The sequence below is a fragment of the Anomalospiza imberbis genome, chromosome 2, assembly GCF_031753505.1.
Source record: "Anomalospiza imberbis isolate Cuckoo-Finch-1a 21T00152 chromosome 2, ASM3175350v1, whole genome shotgun sequence".
NCBI classification, from domain to species: domain Eukaryota; kingdom Metazoa; phylum Chordata; class Aves; order Passeriformes; family Viduidae; genus Anomalospiza; species Anomalospiza imberbis.
The window spans coordinates 82,826,654-82,843,062 of record NC_089682.1 but is presented as its reverse complement, the minus strand read 5'-3'; the positions used below and the strand labels follow the sequence as shown (position 1 = coordinate 82,843,062).

Sequence of the window (16,409 nt, the reverse complement as noted above, 5' to 3'; positions counted from 1 at the left end):
GGCAGAGAGAGAACAGATTTGAAGGCTGTTTCCATTCTTTACGGCATTAATATATTCAGATGTTACCAGAAATGGTGAATAGGTTCAGTTAAAATGCACAACAGATGGGATCTTTGCCGTAGAGTCTTTTAGGGTCAAAAGCCAAATCTATTCCCCGTTCTACTATTTCATGTGCAATTAGAAATGGAAATAATAAAACAAAGCAAGAGGCTCTTTTCCCTCTATTTCTTATAGACAAAGCCCCTAGACAGATTTTAAGCCTGAAAAACCCTGTATACAGTTAAATTTTCCCACTGGCTGATAATCAGTGAAAGACAAAAGTGGACTAGGTGAATAGCCCCTTATTTCCTGGACTTAAGTTTGAAGATCATTTCCAGATGCATCCAGTTCCCGGCACCACACAGCTGGATCCCACTTGCCTCATGCCCAGTGTGAAGTGGCACTTTGGCCAGCTCAGCCACAGGATCCCAGCTGCAGACTGCAGAGACCAGTGATAGAGATTGACATTTGCTCTTTCACTCTGCCTTCAGGGCACATTAAGGACCACACCAAAAGCAAGACCCCTTCTTTCTTTCAATCCCTGCATGAGTTATTATGAAGAGAAGACCAGTGCATTCTTGAGATTAACGTGGTTTTGAAAGGGCATTGGTATTAAGAATATTGTTGGCAAAATAGCATTATTTTGCCAAACTTTTTCAGCACGTGAGTTCAAATAATAGGTAAGTGGGGCCAGGTGAAATTCTTGGGATACTGGTTCGCATAATGTAAAACTTTTTGTGAATTAAGCCTGAAATCTAGCAAAGAGTTTCAGCCAAAGACAAAGAGGGTAATTCTGAGAAATTGCAGTCAATGCAGCATGATGATTTCAAAGGGAAACAGCTCAACTTTTCAGTTTGAAACATTTGTTTTTGTTTTGAGGTTTTCCTGCCTGCAATAAATAAAAAGGGGTGAAAAGTTTAAACACAAAAATGAAGTGTTTTGTTTCAGGTCGAACCAAACACTTTGCTTGATCCAAATTGCAATTTTTGGGTTTTATTGTTTTACCAAGAAAATACAATTGAATTTCCTGTCAACCCAAAACATTTTTTGTAATTGTAGCCTTTCTGTGCTGAATTCAAAAGCCAGTTATTCCTACTGCTCTTTAGGAAAAAAAAAAATTGAGAATTAATTTTTTCTGGGAAATGAGGTGAAGTTACACAGAACAGTACATGTGTGGGGGAGAAGGTGATGAGGGACCAGAGCTGGCAATGAAAACTAGCAATTGATGAAGGTCCAACTAGTGCTGTAAGGAAGGGGTTATGGCTGACCAGATCTTGGAGCCACCCTGAATAGTTATTGTTTTACAGCAGGACAGCAGCTATGGGGCTGGGCTCCTTTGGCACAGCCCAGCTGTTGGCCAGCTGAGAACTGCTGCTCTCTCACTGTGCCCTGTATGCAGGAAGCTGCTGCTGCTGCTGCTTGTGGCCCTGTGTCCCTGACCCATTCACAAGTCCCCTGAAGAGGAAGTGCCACAATCTCTCCCCAAAAGTGGTCAGTTGAGTAAAGGTATTGGTGGCACCAACTGGATCTTCTGGAGAGCTGCGGACAAACGCCATTAAGTAAAAACCTGGCTGTGAGACTGCATTGCAGCTCAAATGTGTCTCAGAGCTCGCTTTCAACTGATGAAGTATTTGGGATTATGCATCACCCTGTAGGGCACAGAGAATGCCATACTCCTCGAGTGAATTCAGCCAGTGGCATTGTAATTACACTAATTACACTCTAGCCTTCAGTCAGGGTAACAAGTTGCTGCTACACTTGCTCGCATTATGCAGCACTGTAATACATGTCATGGTATTTCTGTGTGTGCATAACTCTTGCTATACTTTGATATGATGGTCCAAAGGTAGGAATATTACTACCTCCATACACTCCTCATTTATTTTACTTCTGCTAAACTATCAGATGGACCTGGGAAGAAAAGGGACAGTTTCTGAAGCGTTTCCTCTAGTAGCCTTTCCTTTGTGTGTGTGTGTGTGTGTGTGTGTGTGTGTGTTTTGCACAAGGGCCTATCTACCAGAGGAGCTGCGGTCATAATTCCCCACAGTCTCTGTCCTCACTGCATTAACCAAGAGGAACCTTTCCCCCTGCTGAGCACAGGGCTTAGCTTGTCTTAACTGGTAACCAGACTGGCTATCTCACAAATTACTGTGTTAAAGAAATCCTTACAAAGTGAGGTGTTGGTAAACAAGAGCTGCTGCTCTTATGATTCACTGCCTTCTTACGCACCTTAAGAACAGATTTCTCCACCCTCTTATGGCTGTGGGGAGCCGCAGACACAGTGGAACCAGTGCCCTCCTCTAAGTGTCCCCCCAAAGCATGAGAGGCTGCAAACAGCATTTTGTATGGCAGCAGAGGCTAGGGGAAAAACACGTGTGACAGTTAGTCAAGGCAGGAAAGGGATCCTCAGAAAGGCCTGAGCAGGGTCCAAATCACGTTTGGTACTGCCCTGTGAGAGCCTTGCAGGAGTAGCCACGGCTGCGGCGGAGGCAAGGGAAGGCAGCCAAGCACCGCTGGGCAGGCGGGCAGGGCGGGTGTGGGCAGGGAAGGGCGAGGCAGGCAGGCTGGGCTATGAGACAAGACTGGCTGTGGGCTCCCTCGGGGAACTCCAGCCAGCCTCTCATGTTCCAAGTACTCTGGCCTTCCTCTCCAGCAAAGGAGAACATCTAGTGCTCTTTCTTTCACTGTGGGTGTCAGGAAGCTTCAATCCATAGAGGTCCTGCTATAAAACCCTTTACTACACACATGGACACAGAGTGATGTGCAATTGGCTCTTACAAGCTCAGTGGGCTCATTCTGGAGAGGGAAGGCCGGTGAATCGCGCTCTGTCCAGCTTCACATGGCATCACCATGCTGAAGTGAGCTGCACATGATGCTTGCTGGTTCTTGAAAGTGGTATAGTCACATCAGTGTGGCACTGAGCCTAGCTAATTAGCCCTTTTTGGCAGGTCTAATTAAGGCTGGGCACAGAGCCATGCTGATAGAGTTGTACTTTCGTGGGTTCCAGCTCTTGCTTGCTCCTAGTCAGTGCCTGATCTCCGCACCATGGTGCAGATGTCCCACGAACTTTTCCCATGAGCCCAGGACCCTGGCAGCAAAATCTGTGGAGAGGCCAGCTGAGGACTGAAGAGAATAGCTGGATCTGGAGAGCTGGAATGCTTTTTCTTGTTTCTAAGAAAAAATTTTGGAAGAAAACAGAAAATAAAAAAACAATACAGATTTTTTGCTGCTTTTTTGACTTGCGGCAATGTTTTTTAAAACAAACCCACACCCTGGGGTCCCAGATGAGGTCAGACACTTATGCTCAGCTAAAACCCTTTGTGAGATGGAGGCAGTGTCTCTGAGGTCAGGGTCTCTCGGGTACTTGCAATCCTAATAATAAAGTCAGTCTGTGCATTCCCTTCACATCCCTTGCTATAGCCTTTGTCCATTTTTTGCACTGATGGTTAGATGGGTCTCAGTTTATTAACAGCTGAGGACTAGTCTTCATTTGTCTGTAACCACTGCCATGGCACAGAGCCGTGGTAGTCTCTGTGTGATCCTTGTGGTTAGTCTAACCTGAGGAGGACAAAAAGCAAGGATGAGAAATGAAAGCTGGGTCCCCCCAGCTGTGACAAGACCCAACATGGGGATGGAGGAAAACTTAGCAGAATTGGTTGACAGGGAGATGAAGATGGGGTGAAGATGGAGTTGCCAGCGGAGGCAGGGATCCAGATGGCCACCCTGCTAGATCAACATTGCAGACATGAGAACTGAAAGGAGAAACTGTCACAAAAGTAAACAGCATAAGAGAGAGGGCTATAATGTAATGCTTGGACTGGCCGTTGTCCAGGTGTCCACCCTCTTATCACCACAACACATTGTGGTCAGACACAGGAGCAGGTCCTGAGCATCTGCACCCAAAGCACCTAATGAGTGTTTGCAGGACGAGCTGAGAGGGAGGCTATGGTCGTGCAGGGCAGAGGGGTGGGAAGCAGGCTTTCAAGCACGTGGCAGGCTGCCTGGCCAACACAGCATGCAGCAGGGAGGAAAGACATGAAACAAAAGCATTCCTGCAGAAGCAGAGAGAAAAGACCCACTGCTGACAGAAATGAAACAACACAGCCCGCTGCGCAGGCCAGCGCTGCTGGGGAAGGCTGGGCCAATAGTTGTAAAAACAGTTTTGAAGTAGGAAATGTAACATGACTACAAATTGCCTCTCTTCCCCGCTCCGAGGCTCCCACCACATGTAACAGGACACGGAGCAGCACGGCAGGGAGTTGGCAGAGGTACAGGCAGGTCCTGCCTGCACTGGCACAGGGCACTCACTGGACAGCTTGGCACCCCACGCCTCCATCTCTTCCCAAAACATGTAACTGCTCCAAATAGAAATATTCCCAACACCAGCATTGCCCCCTCCCTAGTAGTGGGGAAGCTGGTTTTGTTTGGAGACTATCCGCCAAAACCAACAATAATACAGTACTGTCAGTTCCCACAGGGGCCCTACTCACAATGGCAAAACTGGACAGATAATTTACAACTAATGTATCTGTTATGGAGACAGGACACAGGCATTTTTACCAACAGGTCATCTAAGCTCCAAAGCAGAGTCAAAACACATGGTGAAAAATACATTTTCCTCCTGTTTCCATGCTGGCTGTGACACAGCTTTTGGCTGGGCAGCATGATGGTGAAGGACTGCAACTTCTGTAGTTGCAGCTCTGGATGTTGCCTAATCTTTGTCTTCTGTTTCAGTAGGTCTTTTTAACAAAATATTTGCTGTGAATGGGAAGCAATGGAAAAAATAAAAGTTGACTGGAAAGGGTTTCTCCTGCACTGTTTACAAATGTTGTGCTTTCTTCAGAGCCACAGAAGTTAGAGATGGAAAAGCCATAATAAGTCATAGAGGATGAACTTTTCCGAGGCTTTAAAATCACTTATCATGCTGACAAATGACCTCCAGGGAAACTCTGTGTGGCAATTCCAGATATTGCTGCCCACCAAAGTCTTTTCCATGCCATCACCACAGCAGCTAGAGTTAAGAAATCAGGCAATAAACTGCGACTAAAGCAAAGTCAGTCTCCTGCTGACTGCTCTGGGAAGAAGCAAGTGCTGAAAGAAGGAAACATACAAGTGGGAATAACTTAGGTTGATCTTTTCTGCATCTGTCAAAGCTCTTTGAAGCTTTAATGTCCATGTAAAAAGTGACCTGTGGTGTGGTGAAGGGTTATCAAAGTTCTGATTCTATGCTGAAACCGCTCAAGGTCAGGTCTGCAAGGAAATTGCATGCATACATAAGCAGGTATGAATTGAGGAAGACTTGTAAAAATGCTAATCAGGCTGGACACTCAACTGTAATTAAAATGCAGAGGAGGCAGACACAGGAAAGCAAAAGCAATGCAGTTTGTATTTTCTACAGTAGAAAAATTTTCAAGCTGTTTAGCAGTTTCTTCTCATTTTCTCCTTCCTCTTAAATTTATCTTTATTCTTCTTCATGCCCTCTTTCCTGTGATTTCCTCTTCCTCAAAGACCCCTTCTATTTTTTTCACAGCACTTTGTTTCAACATGGAAGTTCACTGCTGAATAGAACAAAGACAGTGTTGACTGAATCTCACCTTGTATTTCTTACATCACCATCATAGAAAGAAAAGTGATGCTGCACAGCTGATGAGATTGAGCTGTATTTGTTCATCTCATGAGCTGTTTAGATACTATCTAAAACCACAAAGATACAGTCAGCCCTGTAAGAGTCTTGGAAAAGACTATCCTGGTAATCTTTCAGCTAAAGTGTGAGTTAGTCAGCTAACATGGGATGTCTTACGTGGCCATGGGAATCAGTGACACACTGAGGCTAGGCTGGAAGTTCTATTTCAGTGGAGTTATCTATCTCTACAGGTAACTCCATAGGACAGTTTGTACCATGTATTTTATACTTCTTTGACAACTTGAATTTCCTTCTTCAGAGAAAACATACCTTTCAATTCAGTCCCTTTTTTTATATTTAGCTTTTATATATCAAAAAGCACATGAGGAACAAATACACTTAAAGAAGGTGAAGTATGCTGTTACTACTGAAAGGAGACAGTGTAAAGATCCTCAAACTACACCTACGTGGAAACTGATATTTTCTACCTAATGCCTGTATGGGTAAGTCACCTGTGGCATGTAGCTCTCTTGTAGCATCTGGTCCCTCTGAAACCTGGGAAGGAACAAGTCATGGAACTGGCAGTCTTGTCTTACTGCTGGGACAGAAGAACCTGAACCCAGACTTAACAAGCAAGCAAGGGATGGTGTTATGACTGCACAACCCTTCAGTGTTCCATGTTATGAAGGACAATAATAATTCCTAGAGAATGTGGCATCTTTTTTCTCATCTTGCTCTTGCTATAGAGGGCAAAACACTGGCCCAGCAGTGTTGCCACCAAATACCAAAAAATTATTTCCCTCTGCCCCTGCTCCATCTGCACTACCAGTTGCTTGAGCAGTGTGAGAGGCGAGAAGCCACTGCCCTCACTCTGTCCCAAACTTCTTTTTGCCATCAGCTTGTTTGCATGAAACCCTACATGAGGGCCCTAGAGGAAAATATTTTTTCTGATTTTTTTCTGGTTTAGCAGGTCAGAGAAATGACTGTGGTGGGATAGAGAGCACCGAAAGAAGAGTGGGAGAGAAAGGGCAAGTGGGTACAAATTATTTCATTATGAACTTTCCATGAAATAGCAAGACATATAGACAATAAAAGAGCTGGGGACAGGAGGATGTTAATTTATGGCAGAATGTTGTTATTGCAGCCCTTCTTCAACCAGTCATGTTACAGGAAGATAAATAAAGCCTAAGCCAAATCTTCCCCTGGGCTAAGCCAGCTAGCTTGGAGATTTATGTGCAAGTTATATCCAGCCTGATAATTCCACTGTGTGACTGACCGAAGGTCTCCACTTGCAGGGTAGGATGTTGTTAAAGGCACCAGTACTCGGAACTGGAGCACAGCAGGACACTGCCTGATGAGGTCCTCAGTAAATTTTAGTGGCCAAGAGCAACTTGTTGATCTCTGTGAATCGTTGCTTGTGGCGCTGGATACGGGGCTATCTCACAGCACAGCAAACATGAGACATTTTTTTGTCAGTGACCAGAAAAGCCAGGCTCTGTTTGTTCGGCTAGAAAGTGCTTACACTAGCTTATTTTTTTTCCCTTGAAACTCAATTCTCCTAATTCTGTATGGGAGGGCTTTTTTTCCAGGCTTTTTAAAGTAATATCAGTATTATGGCTAATGAGGCAGTGGAAAGCAAGCTGGTCCATTCGCTGTAGCTAATGACTCCATTCCCATGAGCCTAATCAAAGATTTGTACATTTAATTGCTGTCAAGTCAGCTCCAGCCACCTGCCATTTCTGCCACACCTGATCTCCCTTCTTCGTGGCCCGCAATTCTAAATGAATCCATCTCTTTTGCTGAGGGAAGGAAAACAGAGCTGCCAAGCAACCCTGAAATGGTGCTTTACCCTTAGAGCAAAGATCAAACAGTCTGCTTTGCCACTGAGAAATATATGTGTTAACTGACTGTGGCACAGATTTTTCAAAAATTTATTAGTCTCATATTGGAGATCAGGGATGTGAGAAATACACCCTTGTCAGTACATGTCCTGGACTTGAGACAGACCTCTGTCAGAGGCAAAAGTGATTTTTGTTGGCTCATCACTGAACAAAGTTGAACTACATTTATTTTTGGTTTTCTCTAAAAAATGGAAAAATATCACTGAAACCATTATTCCATTTCTGCAGTGGACTGATGCAGTATTTTGACCAACCTTTGTCTTTAACATCACGATTCCTAAACATCCTGCCTTCTCCATAGGGAATTAATGCAGGAAATGTTTTGGGGCCTTGTTCCCTTGAATGTAAGAGATAACTCCTGTTCATTGTTCCAGGGGAAAAAAAATAAAAGGGAAAAAAATCCAGTTGCTGTTAACATATTGTGAAAAGAAAATGTAAACCCAAGACTGGGCTTTGATGAACTCTTTTTTTAGCCCCATTTCCTAGTGAAATGAGAATTATGGGATCATGTGGTGTGATCATTCTGTAGGATCATCCCTCAATAATTGTTTTTCTGTTCTTGGCCAAGTTGAACCCTAGATAAAAAAGGAAAACAAATGTAAACCAGCAACATTACTGTTTCAAGAATGTAAGTACATAGGTTGAGGTGTAAAAGTCCACAAATACGTCCTATGAATGGCTCAAGTAGAGGAAGTGTGGCAAATGAATTCATATGTTGTCAGCAAAAGAAGAAAGACCATACAGGTGGCCCAGCCAGAGAAATAAGTTTGGTTGGAGATTACCGTAAGCCACAATACAGAGGTCTGTGGAATATGAGGCATCACTGATATCCATTCTCACAGAGCTACTTCATTTCACTTCTCAACACATCACAAAAAGCAAAGATGCTTTCAAGATATAAAAAAATCTTTAACTGGATAAAATGAGATTTTTGCAAGTGGCTTTGATCCAAATGCAAGCTGACACTCCCCCCCCCCCCCCCATCGTAACAATGTGGAATGGCTTTAAATTTGATTTTAATACAATTTACACCAATGTTAGGAGCTCTTCCTCTGCCAGAGGAGTTTAATTGGCCATGAAGTCCTGTGAGTTTTTGCATGGTGAGTTGACAGATGCATAGAATAATTTACCAGGAAACCCAAATAATAAGTTAAAGGGTCTGAAAACAATTAAAGGATCTGCAGCTATTTGTACCAGACTTAGAGCTTTAAGCTAAAGTCTGATGCTCATTTTATCACAGGGCTAACCATTTCTGTACCTTACTGTAATGTAAACCTAAAGAGAACTTAACATATTAACCATTTCTGGATAATGTGTTTAAAGCTTCTAATCAGAATTTCCTATAATGTCTTCAGGAAAAAAACCCAAATCTGCCATATGGGAAGGCACCTCTTTCCTCTGAGCTGTCAGATAACAGAGTCACATGCACACTGAGGGGAAACAGATGCAAAGGTCAACTGGGATGCTGCCATGCTAAATTCTGTAATGCCTGATACCTTGTTTAGCCATGTGAGCCACCTCATAAAGATAAAAACCTGGGTTTCTATGCTTTCCTGTATTACTGAAACAGACCAGGAAAGGAAGAGGACAGCTACTCTTTCCACCAATGGCTGAAGCATCTTACTAGACATAGGAGAGCTGTGTTGTGCAAGTGCAAGTCTGCACACTACCCAAAAATGTTTCTAAAGATGTCTTATTTTCTAAAGAGAATAATAAACATAGGGCTGGGGATTCTTGCACTTCAGCTCAGTCATCCATTCCTTTACACACAGTATACTTAAAGCAGTCCTGAATACATGAAAACTTGATGGTTTAAGCCTTTCTTTGCAAAGGAGGAATTGAAGATTCAATTTACTTTTGCTTGCCTACATTCAGGGTGAGATTTCTATCTAGTTAACTAAAGTATATAAGAAAAGGATGAGGTAAGCAGTGCATTCCCTTCAGTGGCATTCTCAGAAGCTGTCACTGAATCATGCATGGGTTCCAGCTTGGTCAATCTGTGGGGAAGATGTCCAGAGTGTGCCTCACTAGGTCAGCAATCCTGGGGTAACAGCCAAGGAAGCTCTAGCTCTTGGCAGCCAGCTGGGTTTAGCTGAGTGAGGTGTCGAGATGGAGCAGCTTTGCTTTTGCCTATACCTCTTTGGGGTTTGCCTCCATGTAGCCACATGCTGACCAAGCAAAAGCTGGAGTCTCTGCTGCTGATCCAATGGTTCACAGGAATTCTACCAAAGGTGGAGCTGGGCCATGACAGGAAACACTAAAGTTCCTCCCAGTGTGTGCAAGGCCATAGTGTTTGCAATGCTACTGCAATGTAATAATGACAGCATTTATGAGGAGGCACATTTTCACTTACTTAGTTGCAAGACAGAGGTCTTTGACCTTTCTCAGAACTGTCTTGCAAAACCTGTTGCCACAAGATCTTTGTGGGATTCATGGAAGGGCTCTTCAGGGATATTGTGTAACTGGGAGCCCTCTAGTCTGTTTCTCTTGGTCTGTTTGCGCAGTGCATAGGTGTGGAGCTATTCAGGGCTTTGGGATGAGTGAGGTAATGCTCACAGGAGAAGCTTCCCAAATTACAGAGGGTGCACACAAAGATGAACAGAGACCGTAAGTAGATTCAGGGCCTCCTCCATTTCCACAAATCACATCAACTCCAGCCATTAATTAATGTACTAAAATCAGAACACATCTCCCTGTGGCTTCTCTGGGAAGGCCCGAGAACTGGGAAAGAGGTCATGCCATCAGGACCTGGAGTATGGGTGAGGATGTTATTTTCTACTGCAAACCTGTCCCTAGAGTCTCATTCTTGCTTGCCTTTATCTTCATAAGGAGATCATAAATGAGAATACAGATTATGTAAATATCCTCAGATAGCAGTGAAGAAGACCTTCATGGAAGGAAAATATGAGAGGGCCTAAATGAACTTCTGCCTTGCTTATTTGGGAGATAACAGTCTCTGGATGCAGGTTCCTTTTAGGGGTGGGTTACTGGACTAAAGAAACCAGAGGTGCCTCAAATCACTGACTCAGAGGTGCCACAAATCCTCCCAGGTGTGGAGAGAAGTCTCAGAAGCTGATTAGGGCATTCAGGACAAGTAGGGGTGGACTTCTTCCCCTGCTGTGTCCCTGGTGAGTGGGACACATTCTCTTCTGCTTGTCCAAAGCAGTGTAGGACCAACTGCAGAAGGACATAATAGAGGCCCAGCAGGTCCACTGAGCCAGGAGAGTGTCAGTAGTGACTTGTGACAATGGGGAAAGTCAGAAGCAAACAACAATGACAGCATGGGCTAGGCCTTGTCCTCACTTGGACACTGATACACCACTTGGCAAATCTTTTCCCATTGCAACCTGCAGATCTGGGGATTTTTGTGCTGAATAATTAGCAGGTCTTTTAAAAAATTATATATACTGGCTCAGTTCTTTGTAAGTACTTTTGTTATTCCTTTTGCTGCTCTGGCTGTGTTTGTCTTTCACTTGACACCATTGTCAGTGCTGAAGACAAATATGCATTTGTTTTAATTTCCTCCTTAGTGTACATATAACTTACAATGGGAAAGCCTGGAAAGTCTGCAGGATAACCTCATAGATAGCTAAATCCATTCTAAATGGCAATGCAAACACAATCTCCTAATCAGGAGGGAGAGTGTACCTTTAAACGTGGTCCAAAAATGCTTTCTTGGATAGTAATACAGTAACATGGTTTTTGTTCAACTCTCAGCCAGGGGTTCAGATTTCTCCCAGGGGTCCAGAAGTTGAAAGTCACAAGGCACTTGGCATAATTTCATAAAGACCTCAAAGTATAGTTCCCTTCTCTCTAACTACAGGAACATATCCTCACAGTCAGCTGTTCCTGAATCACTACCTAAAACACTGCAGGAAATCGATGAGGGAACAACAGGACAACCAGCTAGTGCATGGCAAAAACAGAGATCATAATCCTGGAGATGATTGGAACCACAGCTTTCCTTAACTTGAGTTGAAAAGAATGTATTTTTAAGAGAGAGGATCCTTGGAACATAAAGGCAACATTATTAGCTCTTCTACAGCAGCATTCAAATGGTAATTTAACCTTTGCCTGAGCGAGTAGATTAAAGGAAGAACTCAGAGCAGTCTTTATTTTCTTCAGTTACTCCTTGCTCACTTGCATATCTGTCTCTGACTGCACAGAAGCAGAGCTATGAAAATTGAAGCCTCCAGGAGGTTCAATTCCACTCTTCCTCCTTTTCCCCTGTAATTTAGGCACCTGCTTTCCTCCTAGGAAAAGGGAAAATTTTCTTCTCGGGCTGGCAAATGCTGCCACAGAAAGGAATAAGGAGGGAGCCATGGTGGATGGAAGAGCCAGGGCATGTGACAGTCCAGGCCCATTCCCTGGAGCTTTCCAGTGTACTGTCAGTATGACAAATAGCTCTTGCCCATGTGGAAAACTTTCACTGAAATTGTAGTTTCTACAAAATCAAAATTTTCCATAACACTCTTCTTTTTCTATATTTGCTCTTCAGGAAAATTGACCTCTGTTTTGTTTTGGTATTTTATTAGAAATGTTCCATTAAACTGTCTGTGCATTCTGAGAGGTGTAGCCTGTACTAAGGGAACTTCTGCAGACACATTATGGGAAGTACAGGTTGTCTAGGAAGTTCAATCCAATGGGGAAAATCAACAACAAAAGGCAGTGACCAAGATCTTACTGAGGCATTGAGTGTAACTTTAAACTGAATGGACCTTGAGTGAAATGCATTGGCATGCAGAATGAAATATTTCAATTTGGAAATAGTCAAACACTTTCTTTAGTTGATAATATTGAAATATCTTTGTATTGCATTTAGGAAATAATGGGGAATAATTTGAGGGTGAACTTGAGATTCTTCACATAATGTTAATGCATTAACCTGCATTTTGATTAGAGACAAAACAAATAAGGAGAAAATAATTTGAATTTATCTTAATTCCTTGAGTCCTTTGTTTGACTTTCACTTGTATAAGAACATTTAAAACTCATAAAAACTTGATAGAGATCCCCAAGTCTCCACAGGAAACAACACAGAGACAGTGTGGTACTGGCCAAGAAGAGATACTGTCCATCTTCAGCCCATATTTCCGTACTGCCACCAAAAGACAGTTTGCCTGTGGTTAGTAAGAGAGCGGAATTTATGACACGCTGTCTCTGGCACAGCATTTGGTGGAGTACACTCATACAGAGAAATTAATTTCCTTTCAAACCTAACACAATGTTGCAGGGGAAAAACAAAGTATTTCCCTGTAGGTTAAACAATCCTAGAATCTTTTAGGTTGGAAAAGGCCTTTAAGATCATTGAGCCCAACCAGACTAAGTCCAAACAGACACTATGGCCAGCTCAAAGTGGATCAGTTTGGCTGGGTGCACCCAACAAGCTCTTATCCAGCCAGTTCTTACTGATGAACACCCATTTCCTAAATATTGGCAGAATTAAGTGCTGAGTCCTTTGAGGGCAGTCCAGCAAAGAAGCTAAATGTGGGATAAACATAGATTTGCCAGAGGGATTTCTGAAGGGATGGCATTGGACAGCCTCTGCCTTGCTTCTCCTAGATCCAATATAAACGACAAGTTGAGGCACTCTTTGGAGGAGGGTTCAGTCAGCTTGAGACAGACACTGGGCATTTGCAAGTCCAACTATAAAGTGGACAGCATTTTACTGGGGGAGGGGGAAGTCTTAATAAGACAGACTGAACAACTTTAACAATTATTGCACCTACCCCACATCGCCAAGTCTTTCAATCACCATTTACACATGGAAGAATGCAAACACATATTGTAGAGTTAGTGTAGTAAAGGCAGTACAGGTATATAATTGAGTGAAGAGTTGTGGTGTCCTTTAAAAGAGAACCATTAGAATGGGAGAAATGGACAAACTTTATGTATATGCATCCTTCCCAAGTGCATCAAAAATCTTTCCCAATGAGAAGGAAGCATTTCACCTCAGGATTGATTTCAAAGCAATTTGCTATCATTTTTATTCTGGCAATAAATCCCTTCAGTGTCTCACTCTATACACTTCTTCCGAAAAGAATGGTCTTATTTCATTACTATTGGTTATTATTGTTATTAGTGCTATGCTGAGGAGTGCTGATAGGCATCAATTCTTCCAAACATGATTTTGCAGTGTCAGCTGCATAACAGCTGGGTTCTAAAAAGCAATGTAGATACATGTAGGATGACCTTTCACAGCCTAGGTTTGTAGCAGCAAACCCTGGAGAGCTTGCAAACCTCCACCCCCACATATGTTCTCTGACCATGTCATCCCATCCTCTCGGAGCAGGGCTCAAGTGAGCACACTGGCACCTCTCCCCTCCATCAATCCTGGTGCCCCAGGACTCTGCAATAGCACCAAGCACAGGTTAGAAAAAATCATTGAGGCCTGGGGGTTCCACTTCCCATCACACTCAACCAAACTTCCTATTTATCTCTCATATGTCAGAAATCTTGAAAATGTGCTGCACACAAATAAAACCAGAAGTGGGATTTAGGGCACAATATAATGAATATTGCAAACCATTTTTTATCTTTGGACCTTGCCACTGAAAGCTGACCTATCAATACCATCATATTAATCTTGCTTAACCTAGCTACTCCCAGATTTATCTGACACAGCTATTACTAAGTGTGTGTGCATGTATGCCCAAGAAACCTCAGTTGAAAGTAAATTATTGCCATTTTCTACCAAGTGCAATGCCTGCTCAGTCTTTGATTGGCCATCCTTTGGAGAAATTTCTGACTCAAGGATTCTTTGGCATTCAAAATGAATATAAGTGTGGAAACTGTAGGGAAACACACAGTGAGGTGATAGAGTATAAAATTCATAGAAATGCCAGGAGAATTTAGAGAAGGAATTTACAAGTATAAATTTGGGGTGACACAGAATGACATATGAATGACACAGAATTATAAGGCACACTCATTGCCCTATTAATACAGTATCTTACACTGACCTATTTTGAATGAGTTTTGTTATTAAATTATTTTTTTTCTATGTAATCTGCTGATATATAGAAAAAAAAATCTCAGCCTTGAAACCTGACTGTGACACCTTTTTTGTAGATGAGTAACACTGCTGTCTGCATGCCTTGAATATGGCTAACAGTCTGCATCAGGGTGGTAGTGTCTGGTCATACAAAATAATATAATCAGGTTTTGTTTTACCAGGTCAGTGACAGTACTTCGCTGAGAAATTTTTACTTTGCATGTCCCTGGTTTTCAGAGGACCAGCAAGATACTCAATTTCATTTCCCTGGAAACATACAGTGACAGAGGCAGCCAATATCGCTCCAAAGCAGGTTACTGCTATGTGGGGGGCAAGGCTTTAAGATCTGTGGCTAGAGCCACAAGAAGGTTTAGATGCTGTATGCAGAAATATGACTCTCATATGCTCAAAGGTGCTGCCACTGAACCCTGGTGGCACCTGCCATCCCAGTGACCTTTGTGCTCAAGTAAATTTCCACAGATTCATCAGGATCTGCCTCTCCACAACAACCACTTCAAACTTTCAAGAACACTTTGTTCAGCAAGAGGAGAAAGAGGTCTTGGGGAAGGGACACAAGGGAAGAAACATGAAGAGAAGCTGCAGGACATGGGGCAGCATCATCCATCTATGAATCTGACTGGGTAGAGCAAAATGAGCTGCCTCCTGAAACAAAGGCTAATGATGTAGTCAAAGAGAAAAGAGCAGAAAGAAAGAATGAGGCACTGAATCAGGTTGTAATAGGCAGTTTGGGTTTTATCTCTGATTTCAGCCATTATTTAGTCAAATGGGACCAACCTATCTCCAGCACAGCTCTGTTTGCATATATTTAGAAAGGAATCTGCCTTGACTACAGTGGTATCTCCTCAGGATCTGCCTTGTCTGTCCTCTCTAGTACTGTTGTGTTGTCTGACTTCCAGCCCAGCTTGGCAGTGAGAGCAGCAAAATTTACTAGAGTGATGAGGGGTCAGCAAAACCAGTTGTTGATGGCAGGTTTGTGACTTACAGCTCTCCCCTCCTTGTCAGTCCTTCAGATCAGTCCTGTCCGGGCCTGGGGGGCATGGGCTTCGTTGTCTCCACTGTGTGAGGAATAGAGGTATTTAGTTGTGCTCTAAATGTTGAGCTAATGGACAGGAGGATGTGAACCCCATCTTCTTTGGAAGATGTTCTTTGGGAGAGATTTTAAAGGGCTTGAATGACGAGCTCCAGAAAAAAAAGTAATAGAACTGTGGTTTCTAAGTAAAAGGAAACATCCCCTTTTCAGACAAAAATAAAGTACTCAAGTCCTTGCCAGAAACAGGATTTAAGACCCAGCTTTCTATGTGGCATATCCTATTAGTAAGGTAAGGTGTCTCCCCATGCAACTTGCTGGCAATTGTCCTTTTACCCCCATTCACTTTACAGGCACTCTTAGCATCAAACTCATTATGTGGGTCTGGTCTACAGCAACAGAAGAGCTGTCCTAGAGACAAGCCTTTCCCCTACTTTCTGTAGTAGTGAAGAGACTCCTGAGACCAGCCTGTGGTTCCTGGAAGGTATCCTTTTGTTTGCAACATACAGAAGAAAGATTAATTAAAGCACCTTCTAAATGTCTACTCTGGCTGCAATAAAAATGGCATTTATGATGCAGTAGAACTGCCAGTGTTTACATGTGTGATGCACATACATGTCTACAGATAACCATGATAAAACCAGAGTCAGAGCCAAAGAGACCTTAGCCAAAGGAGAGAAAGCATGCAGGAAAACAAGGAAGATTGTTGCAGAAAGAGTCCTTGAATTAACTTCTCAGATTGTTACCTGCATATGTTTATAACCCATGCTGGTGAGGAATCGCGGGGGCTTTATAGACACCCAC

The 16,409-nt window shown here is 43.0% G+C and overlaps 1 long non-coding RNA gene across 1 annotated transcript; it reads right to left on the bottom strand.

Annotated features, from left to right (window-relative positions):
- Nucleotides 1–2,674: 2,674 nt before the first annotated feature.
- Nucleotides 2,675–6,525, bottom strand: LOC137466899 (uncharacterized). Its single transcript, XR_010995329.1, has 4 exons — nt 6,175–6,525; nt 5,228–5,289; nt 4,652–4,797; nt 2,675–3,210 (listed from the first exon to the last, which is right to left on the bottom strand). It is a non-coding gene; the product is annotated as an uncharacterized lncRNA (long non-coding RNA).
- Nucleotides 6,526–16,409: the final 9,884 nt, after the last annotated feature.